At 42.3% G+C, this 19,283-nt stretch overlaps 1 protein-coding gene across 1 annotated transcript in view; it reads left to right on the top strand.

Annotated features, from left to right (window-relative positions):
- Positions 1 to 19,283, top strand: part of SLC7A11 (solute carrier family 7 member 11) — a 63,467-nt gene that overhangs the window by 27,617 nt on the left and 16,567 nt on the right. The window lies entirely within an intron of this gene.

The following is a 19,283-nucleotide window of genomic DNA, read 5'->3' as shown; positions in this document are numbered from 1 at the left end:
CTCGTGACCTTGCCCAGCTGAAAGTCGCCTTTGTGCTCCGGCAGAGTGCCTCTTGGTCCAGGCAGCAAGGGCTGTGGGAGGCTGGGTAGGTGCAGCAGTCTGCCCAGGCGCAATAAATCGCAGATTTAAGTCTATAAATAGGATAAATACTATGGGCCTGAGGCATTGTGAGATACCTAGGTGATGTGAAATCCTAGATAGAGAGAGCTGACACAGAGACAGTGGAAATGAGCCAAGTGGAGAGGAAGCGCCCTTTAAATTATAGAAGGGAGAATGGAAAAAGGAAGAAAAAAAAAATCTGAAAGTGAATGCCATTACTTTGTGAACAGATTTTTGGAAGTAGTGCTGAACTCTGAGTTTGGAAATGTCACAGTCCCTTCTTTTGTGTAAGAAAAAGGACATTATTATAACCCCAGTTATCATAAGATGTAAAAGTAGCTGTTTCTGTCTCCTGCTAAACCCCCTTTTGATGTCTCATTTTTAAGCCTGGGCTCATTTCTTTATTCCTCTTTGTTAAAGTGCTTCCCTCATACAGCATTAGTAGGACCTGAAGCCACGTGAAGTTGATGTGGTTGCATTTGTTCAGCTGCTTTAATGTACAATTTCTTTAAAAGAGCCTGAAATAATTTTATTATCAAGAATATGTGGAACAACATTGAAGTGTAATAACAAATTTCTTTTACTTTTGAAAATGATGCTTTGCATATGTGTGCTGAGTCCATAGCGATTGCTGTTTGAAATGAAATATCTGAATAATCCTTGAAGCAGAGCTTCACTAAAATAACCTCATGCAGCCACGTCACAGTGTGGCTTTGATCTTTTTGATTTTCTTATATTATAAGGATCAGCCCTACTCAAACTGAGGTCATATTGTATTGTCTAAATAATAAGTGAATGAAGGAACAGCCGGGTCTCTGAGAGAGAATTTGTCACCTGAAAATTGACAGGAGCCGCGTTGCCTGGAGCAGTAAATTTAGAGGACTGGAAATCAAGCATGTTGAACTTTCAAACTCATTTCTTATACATAGTCTTTGAGCTCATCTGTATTCCTGAGCATCCACTCTGTACTCTCAAGAAAGAGACCAAGCTTTTTCAATCAAGACCCTAAAAGCAGCTCGTGCCCAAACGGCACTTCCCTCCTCCCTTCCCAGGCAGAGCAGAGTCCAGGATCAGCGCTCTAGTTTGTCAGGAATTTTGACGGACTCCAGATGAGAATATAACACAGGAATGGTTTTACATTACAGCGATGTCTTCAGAGCCTCGTCAAAGTCAGGGCCAGATTGTGTCAGATGCTGGCCAAAGAGAATGCTGCTTAAAAAAAAAAATATTATGTTCTACATCCTCAGTATGAGCAGATGATGAGCCCAAATGCTTCACGTTATAAAGATTAGGCTCTTGTTGGAAGAGAAAGAAAATATTATTTCGCTTTAAGGGAAGGGAAGCTAAGACCTGAATTCCTTAATGACTTCAAGGAAGTCTGTGATCAAGTGGGCAACTATAGGTATTGATTCACAGTCCTCCTTTAACTCAAAATCATATTATTTCTTTGGCAGTGTAAGTTTTCATTTGTGTTGTTGAATTTAGGAAATATTTTTCCTTTGGTGATCTTGAATTTCAATTGTATAAAATGATAGCAGATTTTTAAAGGGTGTGGATTCTGAAAATATTTTACAGTGAAAAGTTAAATTCCTTTGCAGTTGCAGTTAAGTGTAGCTGCTATTTGGTATAATCCTTTCTTCTTTTTCTTTTTTCCTTTTTTCTTTTTTCCCCCCTCCTTCCCTTATTGGGCCATTTCATTTGCAAATATTCTGTTTCTGTTTGTAAAATAACTTTGGTCCAGCCCAGGCAATCTATCATTGTTTAAAAAGTTACACAGTGCAAAGAACATATTATTGAGATGTATAGTGTTTATAAGCCTGGTCTCAGATTGATAAATCATGTCTTGTTCTGTTGAAAAGCCAAGAAATGAATTGCTTTGCTATGACCTTGGGGTCTGAGATTAGTCAGTTTGTCTATTAGATTTTTCCAGTGTTCTTCTCACTTCATTTATTCCTTTTTTTCTAAGGAACCGAGAAGCAGTAGATGTATAGCAAGTCAACAAAGCTTGATGTCATCGGACATTTTGTAAGATCAGGATATCAAAATGTTTGATTTAATCTGTTTTTATGTTGGGTTTAAATAATGCGAGTGTCACGTCTAATTAATCCAGTATGTACCACCCATTTGTATTAATTAATGTTTAAAGTCACACTTTGCATCTATGAGGACTGAGTGAGAGAAATGTGGTGTCAGGTTGGGGTTTTTTTCGGGGAGTCTAAGCGTCACAGAGATGCAGATGGAGGGGAATGGTGGCTAAGACACTAAAACTCCTCCAGCTCCCTAGCTGGTTGTAGCCATCTGATTTTTGGCACTTCACATTACGATGCACCCCCCTTCCAAAATCAATCAGAAACTTGAATTGAGCTGCTGCTTGCTACCAATCCAAACCCTGAGTAATTATTCCTAGTAATCATAGCAATGAAAACTATTTTAATGTTAATTGAGAGGATGCAAGCCTTTGCCATTTCTGCCTCTCTACTTCTTTGTTCATTTTTGTTATTTAATAATTTAATGACAAGCTTTACTCTGAAGAGGAATATTAATATTGATATTGATTATCTTAGGCACCGGAAAATGAATAAAGTTAGGAGTTTACCTCCCTGCAGCTATGCTGTCTATCATTTCAAACGCACCTCATCACTGCTTTTTAGTCAGGAAAGACAGACGATGTAGTTGAAGCTCTGAACTGGGACTCAAGAGATCTGGCTCAGACACAAGCTTAGTTTGAAAATGGAGGGTGGGTTACTTGATCTCTTCTCCTCCTGTTTCCCTCCTTTCCTCCCCTTCTTTTCTCTGTCCACTTTATGGAGTGGGAGGTATTGCCTCCTGGCTTCATTTTTTTGAGTATTTATGTCCTTCCAAGGCCAAGGGTAAGCCATGAGCTACGGGGAACCAAAAAAAGTTTATTTGGATTTAAAAAATCTAAGCGCCTGCTCCTTGAACTGAAGGCTTTAGCAGATTTATTAAACCCTGAGTGTGGCTTCTGTAGGTCCCGGGCCTGTAAAGGCTCATGTGGTATTGGTGGAACAAGGTCCCTACCTACTTGTGTAGGTCCCTACGGCAGCAACTAGCACCTGGGGGGATTCCCCACGGGGATGCAATCTCATTTGAAAATAAACTTCGGACAAGCCTTTCTCACAAAGTAGCTGGGCATCGATGCAGTTCCTACCTTTTAAATCTGACACTGGATGCGAGTATCCTGCCTGGATATAAGCAGAACAGCTTTGCTACATGGAATTTGAAATCTTTCTTGTGTTAGTCTGTTCAACTTACTCGTAAAAAATACATTTAACTCCAATTCATTTTCTTCATGTCAGGCTACAGTGCCAAATGTTCAGTGCAGAAATTATAGGATTACGTTGTGATATTTTATCTGAAGATAATCAAGAGAGACAAATGCTAATCTTTCAAATATTTTGTAAAGCCCATTTGCTCATGTGAATTCATCACGTTAAAGGGAAAGTTGGGTCAGTTAAGTGAGCATTTGCATTTTTTCTTCAGTATATTATTTGTGTCTTGGGTTATTTTTCTGTTTGTATACTTATTTTCCATCATAGAGTGAGGACATTCTAATTACCCTCCCTCTAGCTATTTTTATGCATCACTTCCATAGCAATCTTATTCCTTCTAAATTTTGCTGTATCTAACAGTATAACAGGCTACCTAAATTCCCTCGGATATCTGCTAAGCATCCCAGAAGATGAGGTGTCCAAACACTGGTGAATCCAGCATCACTTTCCAGAGTTTAATTGTGCCCTGTGTGAGGGATAAAATGATAGATTCACAGTTGTGTCTTCAGAACTATAAAATCCTTTAACGGGGAGCTGAATCTGCCAAATAAAGAAAACAAATTAATTTACTAGATCAAATATACTTAAACAAAACCAAGCATGGGTTTTGCTATTTGTAAATGGTATGAAAAAGCATTTCACGTTGCTTTTTCCCAAGCATTTCCAAGCTTGGGAATGCTTGTACATTCCCAAAGCATACACATTGGGAATGTAATTCAGTGCATTCGTGTGTCTGTTTCTCCCTCTCAAACACAATTACCAGCTCATAGGGGAGCTGGCTCACCAGCGGGAGAGTGTTCTTGATAAAAGGAACTTTCCTTTACTTTTGCTCTCTCGCTAACCTTGTTAACTACTTGCTGCTTGTGTGCTTCACGTCCTCAACTCATTCATTATTATTTTTTATAAATGACTGATAATTCATTTCTGAAACTAAGTATTTCAGTCTTGGATGCGTGTTTTTTTGATGGGTTCAGATTTCTGAAATCTCAATATAGGCAATAATTTTTTGCACTTCATGAAAAAAATTAATTAAAGGCTGCTGCTGCTTCTCTTGCTGCAAGCTTGACATTCTTCTGTGAGTGGGATCCAAATGTTCTGAGCTGCTTTGGTCTTATTTATAATCTTTTTTCACTAAAACTCCTAGTTTGGGAGGCTTTAATTGTCCTATAGTTTGGTCCACAGGGGTTTCCCAGCCTGTGTCACTTGAAGACCGTGGGTACAACATCAGGCTGAGAATTGCTTGACAAAATGGTATGTGGGAGGCAATGCTGTCATTAGCTGTGACATGATACGCTACGTAAATAGAACTTGCTGGGAGGAAAGAGTAATTATTACTTAATTTTGCACCTGAGGTCAGCTAATTTTTGGTGATAGTTTGGAGCAGCTCTGATTTAAAACCAGTTGCAAAGCTGAGGAAGAAAGTATTGGAAATACTCTTTGGCCAGCTATAATCTCAGCTTAGACACAGTAGTATTGCAGTCAGATTTTCTTGTAGTGCCTCCTAATTCCTAATGGGGATGGCAGTAAATCAATAAAGAATAATAAGCTTTTATAAAAAGCCACCAGACTTCCTTCAGGACATATTGCTTTTGCTGCTGCACTGCCCTGCATGTCAGTGAGTGGAACTTTTAGGGTCACAAGCTAAAGGATTGTGAAGGAAAAGTCCATGCTGGAGCAGCAGATGCTGGGGCGGGTTCAGCTGAGTTTTGGCTCCGGCTTCTTCTCTCTCTTCCTTCTCCATCCCACCCCCCACAAGACGTGCTGTAAATGCCCTAACCTTGACAATCTCTTGGTTCTGCCAAGGATGGAGCCGCGTGTGAGACTTGCAAATCTTTCAAGGGCTGCAACTTGCTTGTGAGCCGTACCTGGGGCCTCTCTGTGATAGAATTTGGTGAGGATCACTGAATCCACAAAATATTTCCAACCAGCTGGAGTGAACAAGGGAAACTGTGATTTTAACTGTGTTAGCAGCTTGAGTTAAACCAGGGAAAAGCTCAGAATGGAATTGAACCTGGTAAGCCAAATTAAAATCCAAGTAGTTGGGCTCTTTTTTTTTTTTTTTTTAACTTCAATTACATAGAACTAGCCTTTTAGATTTGATAACGTGGGTTACCCTGTACTCCTGCAGTGCAGAGTCTTCTTTGGCCCTGCAATTCTCGAGAGTTCTGGCACACTAGCTACAATATATAATATCTCATAATTAACTGAGGATGCAGATTCAGTCCTTGGGTTCTTATTTTCCCCACTCTAAGCTGTTGAACACAAACTCCTCCTACCACACCTGGGTGTCCCTTGCCCCATGGGTGCAGCGGGTCCTCCTCAACAGCAGCACTGCGTCATAAGAGAGAAGAAACAGAGAAGCACAGCTAGAAAACATGGTGTGCCATGCAGTTTGAGTCTGGAGCAATCCAGAGGTATGCAGAAAGTCACTCTGCAAACCTGAATCCCCTGCCTTGTCTTTGGCACACGCACTTTGTGTCTGAGCGGTGCTTTGAATTCGCCAGAGCAATATATGCAGGCAGCAGAGGGGCTGGGAAGATGACTGACTGCATGAATTCACCTGTCGTCTGGGATAGGGATCACAGAGAGCAAAGGATTCAGCAGCAGGGATCACAAAAAGGCTGCACATTTCATTGGGCATCGTTTCTCTTCCTCACCTCTGCAGACAGGCGGAGGTAGCTGCCGTGTGTGCATACCGCTTTCCAGAGGCTGCGGATTGTCCTTACGCGTTTAGTTAGGGACTGACCTGATGGATACTAGCACAATCTGTAATGTTCAGGAATGTGTATGTGATACACATTCAACATATATTACTATTTCTTTTTTCTTTTCCCTTGTGCAGTTCCTTTTTTTCCCCCACCCCATGTTTTTTGGTGCTTACATCAGTGCTGAGTCCTGTGGTTCAATTCCACACCACGAGAGAGAGAGACGATCCCCGGGTGCAGCTGTCAGGCACCAGTATCTTTGTCATTGGCAGCTGCTTTCTAAACACCAATTTAGCATTTGAATCGGTTCGGCTGACTTCCAGTCTTTCTATCTCTTACTTCCACTTTATTATCTTTCTATTTTAATGTCTAAAAAAATATATAAATGTTATGTTCTATTTAGAAATTGACTGCAGTGAAGAGCTACCTGTGACAGGGTTTAAACTGATATGCCAGTAAATATGTGTCAATTAGAAAAGAGACTGATGGAATCTATAGCGTCTGTAAAGGTTTCAAAGACGTACTTTGATCATTAATTAAGACAATAAGGATGTCTCATAAAATTATGGTTGAGGAGACTAATAATTCACTATCAGATGAAGAAAGGCAAGGTCACTTGTATAATTACCTGTTCAAACATTTATATTCCTTGTATAAAAAGGTCCTACTTATGCAAAAGTCGAGCTGATGGCCATGGAAATATTCAGGACTAGGAAATGCAGATTTCCTACATAAGCTTTGAGAGAATACAAAAAAAAAAAAAAAAAAAAAGTGTAGTTGTGGTTTTCTATCTGTTTGTTCTGTTTAATTTTTGTAGTATGATTTATTATTTCATACAAAGTTAACTTGTAGCACGTGCCTGGCACAGGTGTTTAAGGAAGAGTGAGTAGAAAAATGGAGGAACAAAAATGAACGCTGTGGGTGCAGGGTTAGATCAGTATTGCTATGCAGGGTTTTAGCTGTGGATATGTGTATTGACATTAATAGTGCTATCGCTGTTCTTTTTCTCCTAAGTGTCTAATATAGGATCTGATTCCAATTCCTTTTATTTCTCAAGAATGTAATAAGGATATCGCAAAGATGTTAGCACAGAAATCTGGAAGGTAGTTGGCTGCCTGAAAAATCAAAGATATTCAGCAAACGTAGCTGGAGAATGGAAGGAAAAAGAGAGGGGAAAAGATAAATTGCAAAGGCAGAGGCCATAATACCCCGCTGATATATGCAGGGACACAGGGTTGGTAGTGCTCTGTTCCCGTCCGTGCTGTTCGGAGGGAGGAGGGTAAGGCAGGACGGGAGAGCAGGCTGTGACGGTCTCCCCGCTAAGGCACTGCCTACGTGAAGGCAATACTTGAGAAGCCATCGCTTTGATACGTTTGTTTCTGTTTACATAGGCTCTGTGGTTTAAGATAAAAGGCCCAACTTGAAATGAAAATGACTGCGCGAAATCTCTTGGAATTCTGGAAACACTCGAATCTTGTTGGGGGTTACTTGTAGCTCTGAGAACGCACCGTTCGGGCAGGCTGCGGCTGAAGGAGAGGTGTCTGCCGCGGGGGAGAGCTTCCTGCGGGCTCGCTGCTGGGAAGGGCGGACAAGCGGGCGCGTGGGCTGCCTGATGGATAGCCTTAGTTTTGCTGATCCAAGAGGAGCGGAGAAAGGGAGTCTGGGCTAATCTCTTCTGCAGGGGATTGCGGGTGTTTCAACATGTTGATTTTTACAAGTGACCGCCTTTGTCAATGTAATGCTGATGATGTAAGGTGTTGTGACCGGGTACGGTGAAGTGATTGCCCGGAGCGTCCGCAGATGAGGCAAACATCTACACGGAAGTGGACGCTTAAGAGGCAAACCCTCAACGAGGTTCCTCATCTTTTGCCAAGCCTGTGGCACCTCTTTCGAGGAAGTAAGTTCAAGGAACTCAGCTGGAGCTTCCTGCCCTCCCTCCTCCTCCTCCGCAGCGGTGGAGGTGTCTCCCTGGGGTGCCGAGTGTCCCGCAGGTCTGTGGGAGCTGGCTGGCAGTTGCAGAGAGTCTTGCAGCCCCTGTGGCTCTGAGGTTCACAGAGTTTTGGTGGCTCCGAGGCATAGGGGTGCGATAAGCCTACGTGCTGGCTTCACCTCGGGGTGGTGGCCGCCCGACGGTCTGTGCGGTGGCTGTTTTGTTTGCCTTGCGCAGTGTCACATTGCTACGGAGCCAGTCGCTCCCTTCCAGCCCTTGCGGCTGGGTCTGCTTGCTGATGTGATAACCTGCCGAGTGCAAGGTGTGTTTGCTTTCCTTTTTTTTTTTTTTTCTTTTTTTGTTTGTGTATGTGAATCATTGTTACTATGAATCAGTTGTGCTAAGGAAGTAAAACAAACGTTTATTCACAGTCTCCCCCGGGGTAGTTGGCAAAATCCTAATCTGCTTTACCAGCAGGCTAATGTAATGTAACAACAAACCAATGTAACCTTCGAAGTTTCCACTACCCTGAGTTTTCCTTCGTTTTCACCACCCGAAATACATGCGAGACTATTTTAACGTCTATTTCTCTTGCACTGAGGGACGTAGCAGCACCTGTACAGAAGGGCGACAGTATCCTCTTTATGGGAACCCTGAGCTGCTCAGCAGAATATTTATTGCAAGAATACAAATCTCTTGCAAGACTGATGTACAGTATGTTGTACAGCTCTGGACCTTTAGCTGTATTTTTCTGGAGAGATCATGAGTGTCTCAGGGCTAAGCTAGTTCTTCTCTTGGCCACGGTGATGGTCCTGGGCTATCATTAGACATCTTAGTGCTTTTTCAGTGGTTCATAAGGAGGTGGCCTGACTGAATTTGCTGGAGAAGAGGTGAGACAGCAGTGTGGTAGTGGTAGCTAGAAAAGTGAGTACAATCACCAGATCAGTTATAACCAGAGGAAGCAAAAAAAAAAAAAAAAAAAAAAAAAAAAAAAATTTGTCCAAGTAGGAATCAGATAAAGCTGTATCTATACACTTACAGTGTCAGCCAGGGCACTGAGTCCTTTGTGCCAAACATACCTGGCCAAATCAGCAAACCTTTTGTCTACGTAAGAATTACTGGCTTGAGAAGCAGCTTTTCATTTAACTATGATGTATTGCCTCTTTGTGTGCTAACACAACGCCTGAAACCCCTGATTGCACACGGCTGATAACCGCTACCGGCCTGTGCTTTGGGCTAAGAGCTGGTGAGGTGACAAAGCCGTGTCCGGGTGAGGTGGCTCAGAGCTTGCCTCTTGATACAGCGCACAGTCGCTGCCGCTCCACCCCGGCCGCCGCGTTTAGCACCTTGGGCCCCGTGGGGGTTATAGTCTCTGGGAAAGAAAGCACACGTGGTTTATACAACTTTCACTGTTGATGCTGTTCAGCAGCGTAGGCAAACCTCGCCCGGGTTTTCCCCTTCCCGCTTTAAGACAGGAGCCTGGTTTCTTCTGGTGCTTTTATTTCCTTATTTACCAATGGCATTAGCCGTGGGGGGAGGCGATTCTGAGCGCTTGCCTTAGTGTTTCAGTCTGAGATTTAAATCTGGGTTTCAAATAGCACTGAAATCTCACTGTCAAACCCAGCAGAAGCCAAGAAATTCCTTATAAAATTACATAGGTGTAGAGCAGTCTTTGCTCATGAGTACTGTCAGTGTTGCTTACATCCTGTGTGTAGAAAACGGGGGACTCACAGCCATTTTTCCTGCTGTTCGTAAAAACAAGCCAACCCCCACTGCTTACGGGTAGTTACATGCGGCAGAGGCTGCTAGTTTAATTCACAGTGTGATGTTCTGATCTGTACCATGGTGCATCCTTTCCTGGCTGCAGAAGAGGATGAGCCTCCTTGTGCCCCTTTTGTTTCCTTTTCCCTTTAATGCCGAGCCTCAAAAATGACAAAGTGTGGAGTGCTGAGCCAGTGTTAGGCGAGCGCGGTGTTACACTAGAAGCTGTAGCAGCATCTTGCGTGCCATTAATGGTAACCTTTTATTAGAGCACCATCTAAAACTTGTATAGGCTGATGCTGGCAGCTACCTGGCAGAGAGAGTGAGATAGCATTGTTTACTGCTATGAAATACAAAATGAGAGAATGAAACACAAATGAAGGAATGGACTACTGAAATGGCAAGGGTAGTAGGTTCTTTATTGTACTCGTGTGCATCAGATTGGAGTTTTGTAACAGCACAAACAGTTCTTAACACGTGATGTCATCAAGAGTACTTATGCTTTAGAACAGCATGGTCAAAATATCAATAGCAATGGTATTGTCACACAAAAGAAAAGGAATAGATTCCACTTGGTTCAGCTAGCAGAATAACTTAATCAACTTTGACGCGGTCTCTTTGGATGAGCCATTCAATGGGGCTGTCTTCTTTGATTGTTCACCTTTACTAAGTAGTGAAATTGCTGACTTGTATTTAAGATATGTAATAGCCCTATCAAAACAAGACAATTTGGCTTTGTGCATCTTTCCTGTAGATGAGCATATCCCTTTCTGTGTGATCGCAGAGGAGGCTGTAGGCTCTTCTTAGCCAGCGAGTGCTCAGATTCCTATTCCCGTGCACCCCCCTTCCAACAGCTAATGGTAGCTGCGTTATGTGAGTGCTTCGGGGGTTACCGATGTTCTGGAAGCGGGTCACTTACAATGTCGCTTATACTTTGATATTTGGCCGTGAATGTGCTGGAATCTTAAATACACAGTGACAGTGATATTTTATTTAAGAAAAGAATATTGTTAACTAACAACCCATAAGGGTTTTCAATCACTTAAATTACAGTACAGCCTATATCCATGGACTGTAAACTAAGAGGATTTATATAAGATTATAATGGCTCCAGAGGAGCTGTGAAGTGAATAATCTGCATTTTACAAGTTGCACTGCTGTGGTCTATTCTGCCAATCCTCATTCACTTCTTGTTGAGCAAGTACTGTTATTTGCATCTTCACCTTGTTATTATGTTTTGTTCGTTGCATAAAAAAGGACTATATAATAACAATATTTAATTTTTTTGAAGTATGATGGAATGAAATGTCCCTTAGAAGAGTAGTTTTGATGTCATCATTTGAAAAGATCTAACAGCAATGGAAACACCTTCTCCATAGACCATGAGAACAGATACAGAATAGGAGCATTCTAATCTGACAAGAGATTTAACTTCTGTGTGGGGTTATTTTAGAGAAAAGAACAACTAGATCATCCTGCAGTGAAGGAATGACAGGTGCTTCTGTTTTTTTCATATCTGTTTATTACAGGAAAAAAACAGCTGCTAAGCAAAACCAGATAAAAGTAAAGATTTATACACAAAAAGCATAGAAAACCATGAAATTCCTTTTCCTTGGGCAAAACTCCATTAGAGGATGAGCTTCTTGTGGGTCTAAGGACAAAATATTTCTATAGATATGAAAAATAAGCAGAATCACTTTAGGATTCTTGTTTGATGCTTGTGAAGATCATGAGGAGAGTCTTTTTCTTAGTTGCAGGCTATCCCAGACACAAGCAGGTCCCACCTGTAGGCCACCTGGGCATGGTATTGACTGTTGTCAGAGTCAGGATGCTGTCCTAGGAGAACTACCCTGGAGCGTAATGAATCACGTATTTTCTCCACTCCTAAGGAAATAATTTCCCCTACAGTGGCCCAAATCCTGCCATCTGCTTTGTGCTTATTTTGGTTACTGAAACAAGCCTTGCAAGCACTTTTGCTAAACTAAACACATAAATTTGTCCTGCTCCACAGAGCTGGTGTTTTCTCCAGGCTTACTTTTGGGTGCAGATGCCAGGGAGGCTGGTACTGGGCAGTGTGCTATGGAGTGCCAGGATGTAGGGTGCTTTGGTGGTGCCAGCACATGGGTTTTTATCAAGTCAGAAGAAGAGACAGTGCAGTAAATTCTCTATAAACCATTATTAACGCTTTCATTTTAAGATTTTTTTAGCATGGAAGAGTAGCGCGTCATTGACAGAGGGTACACTGAACAGTGTGCAATTGCAAAGATGAGTCAGTCCTAAAATCCGAAGTCTCATTGACCATAATGTCCAAGATCATTGAAAAAGATTAATAATTCTGGCTATTTCACGTCATCCAAACTGGAAAGAACTTGATTTGCAGAAGGGTTGAGGACTAACCCTCTAAGGGTTGTGTTTAAGATTTCTCAGCCTGGACACAGAAAAAGGAAAATCCAGCCTTACTAGTGATTTTGAAAATTTTGTATATTTCTCTTCATGACATCATTTTCATCGCTTCTTTAAACAAAAACCAAAACAAAACAAAAAAAAGGATATGCTCTTCTCCTATACATGCGATTGTAGTTCAAGTATTATGAAGTTTTAGTGAGAGAGGATTTCAGCTTGCTGATGTTTCCTTTCTCAAAGCACTGAAGGTAATAAAATAGAAAAAGTTGATATTCCCATCTGAACTCCATTCAAGTGCCTCCAGTTACTGCACGCTACAAAGGCATATTTCAGCTCACACTTGGAGTTTTCTGGATTTCTCTTGTGTGTCAGAACGTAGTCATTTCTTACAGAGTTATTTCAGTGTGCTCTATGGGCTGTCCCACATCTGTGGCCAGTCTGCTAGGCCGTCCTTCACAAGGGCCTCATTTCACTGCTTTCTGTGGAGAAAACTATTTATCTGCCAGACAGCCGCCTTCACGGCAGTGCAGTATTGTTAAGACATCTCCTTTTAATTTCATTTAAACCCTTTTATATCTTTTAAAATGCTAATGCTTTGATGCACCTGCAGTTACCATTTTTCTCATTTTGAATTCCTTCAGAAAGAAGGGCCTTTCTTGGTAAATGATATTTCAGTTTCCATGGTGCCTCTTATTACAAGTAGCTGCTCTTTTCATCACCGAATGGTGCAATTTTCATTCATGCCGAAATATCAATGGTAACATACAGCAGCAAATTGTTCCTTTATGATCCTTGGCATTGTGGAAACTCTCCTGCTCAAAATTAAATGTCAAGGAATTTAACAAGTATGAAAAATCTGACTCCTTTTATGCTCACACACACACACGGACACACGCTCCTCCCTCCATCCCTCTGTGCACCTAAGCATTTGTCTTCCCGTGTTACCGTAAGGAGTCATTAATAAGCTACCAGCGATGCTTCCTAAAAAGTTCAGCTGCGGGGCTGAGGGGGCGGCGTTCCCTCCTGTACCCTCCGCCGGAGCTGGGCAGGGTGTTTTGTATTCAGGCTGCTTGTTCCCAGCCTCTGAACTTGAGCAGCTCGTTTTGCGAATGATAGCAGCCTCGCCAGCCTGCTCCCTTGCATTACTCAAAGCGTCGCTTTGCCATTTGCCGTGCTGTAAATCAGAAACATGCATCCTCAGTATAGACAATAGAAATACATACGGATCGAGGCAGGGCTCTGCTTCCACCCCAACCCTGCTGCCTGCAAATGCTTGGGGTCCTGCGGTAGTACGGGAAGGGTGCGGTGACAGGCAGCGCGGCTTTTGGTGGGATTCCTTGTGTAACCACCCTAATCTCTTTCCCTGGCCGTGGCGTTATTACTATGTGGTAGCCGCTGTCTGCTGGCTGAGGTTTCCCAGCTATGAGGCCTGATCCGCTCATTTCCCACCTCAGGTTCCCTTGGTTGTACCAGTAAATATTGCCCCCGACTACTGGCAGCGCTGTGCCGAGTGCCATCTTTGTGCTTCACGGGAAAGCGGCCGTGCAGGACGGCAGCGCTGCCTGCTTGTAGGTCTGCAGGAGACTGTCTTTCCTATGAAAAGTGAATCTGCCTGGGGAAAGTAGACCTTGTGTTCAGGGACTTAATAATTTCAAATTCCCAGGAGAGCCTCATGCGATAAATAAAACTACTTTTAATACACAATTACATCACGACCTTCTTTTTACATTTATTTCAAGTCTGGCAGTGAGGTACGTGTCTGCGCGGAGCAGTTAGGAGGAAGGTAGCCCCACGATCCCGTGCTAGATAAGGTGCAGCTCGGAGGAAGCGCGTTGAATCGCGCCCCAGCCCCACTCCCCTTCGTTTTCCATACATGAGCTTGGTGCAGGCAGGTGTTTTGTTTTTACAACCCCATGTCAGGTTTGTGGTTATAGCTTCCTTGCCTCCAAGCAAGCACTGTGATTTACTATTGCTTCTCACCATAATCTATGCCACTGGCTGTGCTGTAGGCGCTTCCAGCAAATATGCCGCAGAAGAAAGTAAAAGGCTGGAGCTTGTGAGAGAGCAGAGGTGCTCCCTTCATCTCCTGCTTGAGCGGGAGCCAGGCCATAAAAGTCAAATCTGAGTTTTTGCGTCTCTGGTGGCAAAGGTCACAAACTTCCTAAAGTATATGAAAGTTTCCCACAAATGAAATAAAAGGAGGGTGTCCAAACGCTGATGTTAGGTAGAAGCGTGGAAGTCATTCGTCAAACCCAGGAGTGACAATATATTTGTATTTGAATCCTCTGAATTTAGACTGTGCTGCTTTTCAAAAGGCAAGCTTTTGTGAAAGAGAATGACAGACAGTGTTTTAATTACAGGTCTAACCTAAACCACACCTTAATTGCAATATCTTAGATAAATGATCACCTTCATCCAAGCGTCTTCACTGAAATGCTAAACGCAGATCCTTTGCTAGAGATGCTGCTCAGCTGCTGCCCGCGTTCCCAGGCACCTAACTTTTCTCCAGTTAAGCCTCCCAGGCTCTCTGAGGACAAGCACACCTGAGTTTCCAGGGCAAGCCTAGCTCCATGCAGGGATGGCCAGGCCTGACTGTTACAACAGGAAAGAAAAGCCAGCTTAGGTCCTTGGAACATTTAGGCCCTCCGGAGGGGTATGACTTAGGGTCAAGTTACAGTGCAAAATAAAAGCCAGGTCTGATTATTCATACGCCACTTGGAAACAGTCATAAACTTTGTACAGTAAGTTTGCAAATGAGGTGATGTGAAGATGTTGGATACTGGCATTTAATGGATGTATGGAAAAATGGTTTATCAAAGAGTTGATAGAAGTCACAGGGGATGATTTATATCTTAGGTTTCAAGTTTGTGTTCCATTTCTTTTTTTAAAGAGATACTTTTAAAAATTAAGCCCCCATTTTACTTGCACTTCATATTATTTCAGCAGCTTTGTGTACTGAAAGCGTGCTCGCTTTCTGGCTCCTAACAGTGCTCACGCACTTGCTGTACAAGAAACATGCATGGCTAAGCAGAGACAGCGTGACTAATATTTAGTGTTGTAACCCTGAAAGTCCTTTGTGGATTTAGCTGTCATCTTTAATATCTGCTGTCTGGGCTTAGTTTTCTTTGGGAATGCCAGGAATGCTATCCACTCCGTGTGAAAAGATTCAGGATCCTGCTTGAACACGACAGGTTTCTCTAGCTGGTTGTCCAAGTTTCAGAGGAATCCATTCCGCTCTTCAAAGAAAGGTGTTTCATAAAAGGCATTGGCTTGACAAGTTAGGGCTTGGGCCGTGACGTAAATGAATAACAGCACTTTGGTGAGATCCGGCTTGCTGACCTGAGTCAGTACACGATGTGACTACAGCCAGGTTCAAATCTCTATTAAAATAAAGCAAATCGGCTTGCGAGCAAAACAATTATCCTCAGTTTCTCCAGGACCATTGACAGATGTGCTTCTGCTTGGGATTTCCTGCTAGGGTTTGCCTGGAAGGAGATGTTATGGAGAGCAGCGTTATCCTGTGCAGTTGGTACCTTTCTAGGTCTTAAGTTTTAGCCAAGAGAGAACATATGCTACTTCACTTTTTAGGAAAGCCTGCTGGAAAGGATATTGAAAACACTTGAGAACTTAATAAAACCTGCTGCCCTTCCCAGCGCACTGGTAACACGCTTTAAAGTCAGTTGGTCACAGAAGGACCCCTTTTATGAACTGTAACCAATTATAATCCATACCAGTGAGGTCAAACACCAGGAAGAAAGCAAGTAACTAGGCACAGCAGAAGCTCTTTTCTTCTCTTGCTAGGGGATAGAAAGCAAGAAGGTTTTTAAATGCAGACTGTGGCCTGATTCTTCACTCTATTGTCCCAGTGTGGCGGTGCTGTGTCTCTGCAGATGTCAAGAACCAATGCATGGAAATAAGAAGGGAACCCTTTAACGCTCTCTCCAGCAGTAACATCCGTCGAGCGTGTGGTGGCGTAAATGAGAACACAGCTTAATAGCTAGTCTTTCCTTTTTTCTTTCTTTTTTTTTTTTTTCCATTTCTCCCCTGGAAAATCGCAATCAAAAGAAGATGAAGAGAAGTTGCGTAATTTAACAGTGTCTGAGCTGCAAGCCCACAAACAGCAGCTCTGGTCTAGAACATAAGGCTGGAACATATTGGGAGGCAGTGAGGGGGGAGAAGTGGTGATCTGCTGAGGGGAACCTTCGCTGCAATAAACAAAATAATAATAGCTCGTTGCTGAGACCCATATTAGCATTTACAAATACATGGATTCGAGAGGTGCTGCGATGATTCCCATCCCTTTTGCCTCTCTATTCCCGGCTTTGATTCTGTCCTGGGAGGTGGCCTCCTTTTAAGTTTTGCGTCCTCCTTTTCTCCTAACAGATGGGTGAGATTGTAGTTTTTTCGCACGTTGATATGGTGAGAAACGTTTGATCCCTTCAGTGTAATGGGCTGTCTTGTAGCCTGCTTTTTACATGAAAAATATGCATCAGAGATAGGTAAGTTTACATCAAAACATACTGCTTTGCAGTCCGGGGTTTGGGATTGCCACAGCTTGCAGAATGGCTACCTGGAAATGGCAAGACATAGGTCGGGCAGAACGCAGCACTTAGTAAGCTAAGCCTATACATCTTCTGGTTTTGCACTGAAGTCCTGGGAATATTAAATTACCAGGCTTCTCTTGCTGCTTTCTGTATTGTATTTGGTTATTTTTTCCACTGTCAGGTTATTTGGATAAATTTGCACTTGTGACTTCTGCCAAGCTTTGGCCCTATGGACAGTGCAATGGATGATTAGATTTTTTTAAGAGTGCCAAAATCTGGAAACAGTTCAGTTGGAAAATTGCTTAGCAGATTGCAAATGGTGAATAAATTATTGCACAAGGGAACTTTTGAAAAGGATCTTGAAACTCCTGTAGTAGTAAATTTTCAGCTAAAGGAATATAGCATATACAGGCTCATGCTCATGAAAACCAAACAAATCCTTGTCTGGAAACCATGTAAAGGAATGAGGACTTTTGTCCTTTTTTTTTTTTTTTCTTTTTTTTCTTTTTAAATAATTTAAATGTAACTGTATCTTTCACAATTTCCACAGCACAGTAAAGATGTGGTTTAGCTCACCTAACTTTACCAGTAATTACTTGATTTGTTTAGACCTTCTTAGTTATGTTTCCCAGCCGGGTCCCACTGGTGCAGCTTTTTCCAGGACAGTCGACTCAGACTGAGCATTTGTAAAACCTGGACTTGAAAGGGACACAAGGAAATAATTTTGGCATGGCCTTTCAACAACAAAGGATGTGGTGGCAATGTGTTTCATACTTGTGAGCTCAGCTGGCTCGGTGGGGCATTATTTGACTGGGTGCTTGTCGTTTCATGGAAAGAACAGCCTGCAGTGGTCACAGCTCTCAGCGCTCAGTTTGTTGTTGTAAAAGCCGTCGTTAAGCTGGGATATGAGCTGTAGACTTCTGGGAATGTTCCTCGGCTGGTTTATTGACATTGTTCTTCTTATTCCCAGGTTCTTGCTCTGGCTTTCTTTCTCTTTTTCCTTTTTTTTTTTTTTTCTTTTTTCCCTTCTTAGTCTGCTCTGTGCTTTTTCTCTCAAAAATGTTTGTAGGAGGTAGAGCAGTACTGAAGCGGATTATCAGAAGATCTATGATTCTGCAACACCAAAGGTCAAATTCAAAACCCAGTGGATATCCTGATTAACTGAACCCTGTGTCCTGGCTCCGGGGCCCTTCACAGGTTCTAGGAGGAGGAGATTTGCTTCCAAGCTGTTATACAGCATAGCTTGGCAATGCATTTCAGCCCTGTATTGCCACAGGATGGACTAGCTCTATTCCTAATGCTGAATTTTTCTGTGATGTCACACTCCTCAGTGACTCTTTCTGGGAAGCGCAAGGTAGATGTGCTCTTCGTTTAAGCTGCTGTGATTCTTCATTACTATTGCCTTGTGTATAGGGCAGAAGGAGAAGATTTGGCTTTGAAATAGTAGCTAGGGATGGGTAAATCTTAAAATGTGTGGAGATTCAATTCAATTTTCATCAACATTTAGATGCTTAGAAGCTACCCTAATTGTCTCTCATCTGATTTTATAAAGACTTTTTAATTATATTGTCAATATTTTCCTGATTCAGGTTTCCTCAGATATTTCTTTTTTCTTTTGGATACTGATTTTCTTCAAAGTTCTGGGAGAAGAGATGAATATCGCATAACACTTTCCTGGCAGCAGCTTCCCCTTCCACCCAAGGAGCAGCCTGCTTGAATATCGCCTTGACAGTAATGCACGAGACGCTTCCAAATCATTGTATAGGTTGGGGCTAACATCAGCACCTCAGGGTCTACTCAGAAAAACAGTTGATATGAAAAGAATTTTTCTTGATTTTTGAAATCTGTTGAGATTTCACTCGGAGATGAAATGCAAAAGGAAAACACTGCCCTACAGTAACCAGTAGCCAACTTCAATGCAAGTTCAAGTCCTGGGCTTGCTTTAAGTAAATAAAATCCTGCCATCTCCTGTATCTGAGCACATGCAATGCTATGGTTTTTAAGCCATTGGCCATTCTGAGGTCGTTACCGGTTGGATGAGATTTCTGTCTTGGTTCTAAGATTTTTTTCCTAAGAAATGTCATACTGAAAGGGTCAAGTTTCCCATCAGAACTTTTACCTTCAATGAATCAAAATCTTCAAGTGAAAAATATTTTTTCTTGAATTTTCTGATTCCCTCTAGTCCCAAACTCTCAGCTAGCTGCGTGGCAGTTTGTGGTTTGTTTGAATCAGAAACATGGCTTATCGGTGTGCTAACACCCCCCGTTGTGTTTGATTCATAGGATGCAGAAATGAAAAGGTGAAATCTGCATCGATAGAGGCAACTTAATGGAGAATAGAACTTAGGTATGGCTTGTCCAGATTTGGAAAGAAGATTTAGAAGTCTAGGAGAATATCTAAAATACAAGAAAATTGGTACAGTGATCCTCCAAGGAAAGGAAGTAATCTTTATTGGCAATGGCATTACAGCTTTTATTCCAGTGCAGTGACTGCAGTTCATAGCAGAGAGTTTGATAATGGGTCCCTGTTGCAAATTGGGAGCTGCCTCTTA

This window comes from Balearica regulorum, chromosome 4 (genome assembly GCF_011004875.1).
Source record: "Balearica regulorum gibbericeps isolate bBalReg1 chromosome 4, bBalReg1.pri, whole genome shotgun sequence".
Taxonomy (NCBI): Eukaryota; Metazoa; Chordata; class Aves; order Gruiformes; family Gruidae; genus Balearica; species Balearica regulorum.
The sequence above is the reverse complement of the archived record's forward strand: the minus strand, read 5'-3'. Positions and strand labels throughout refer to the sequence as shown.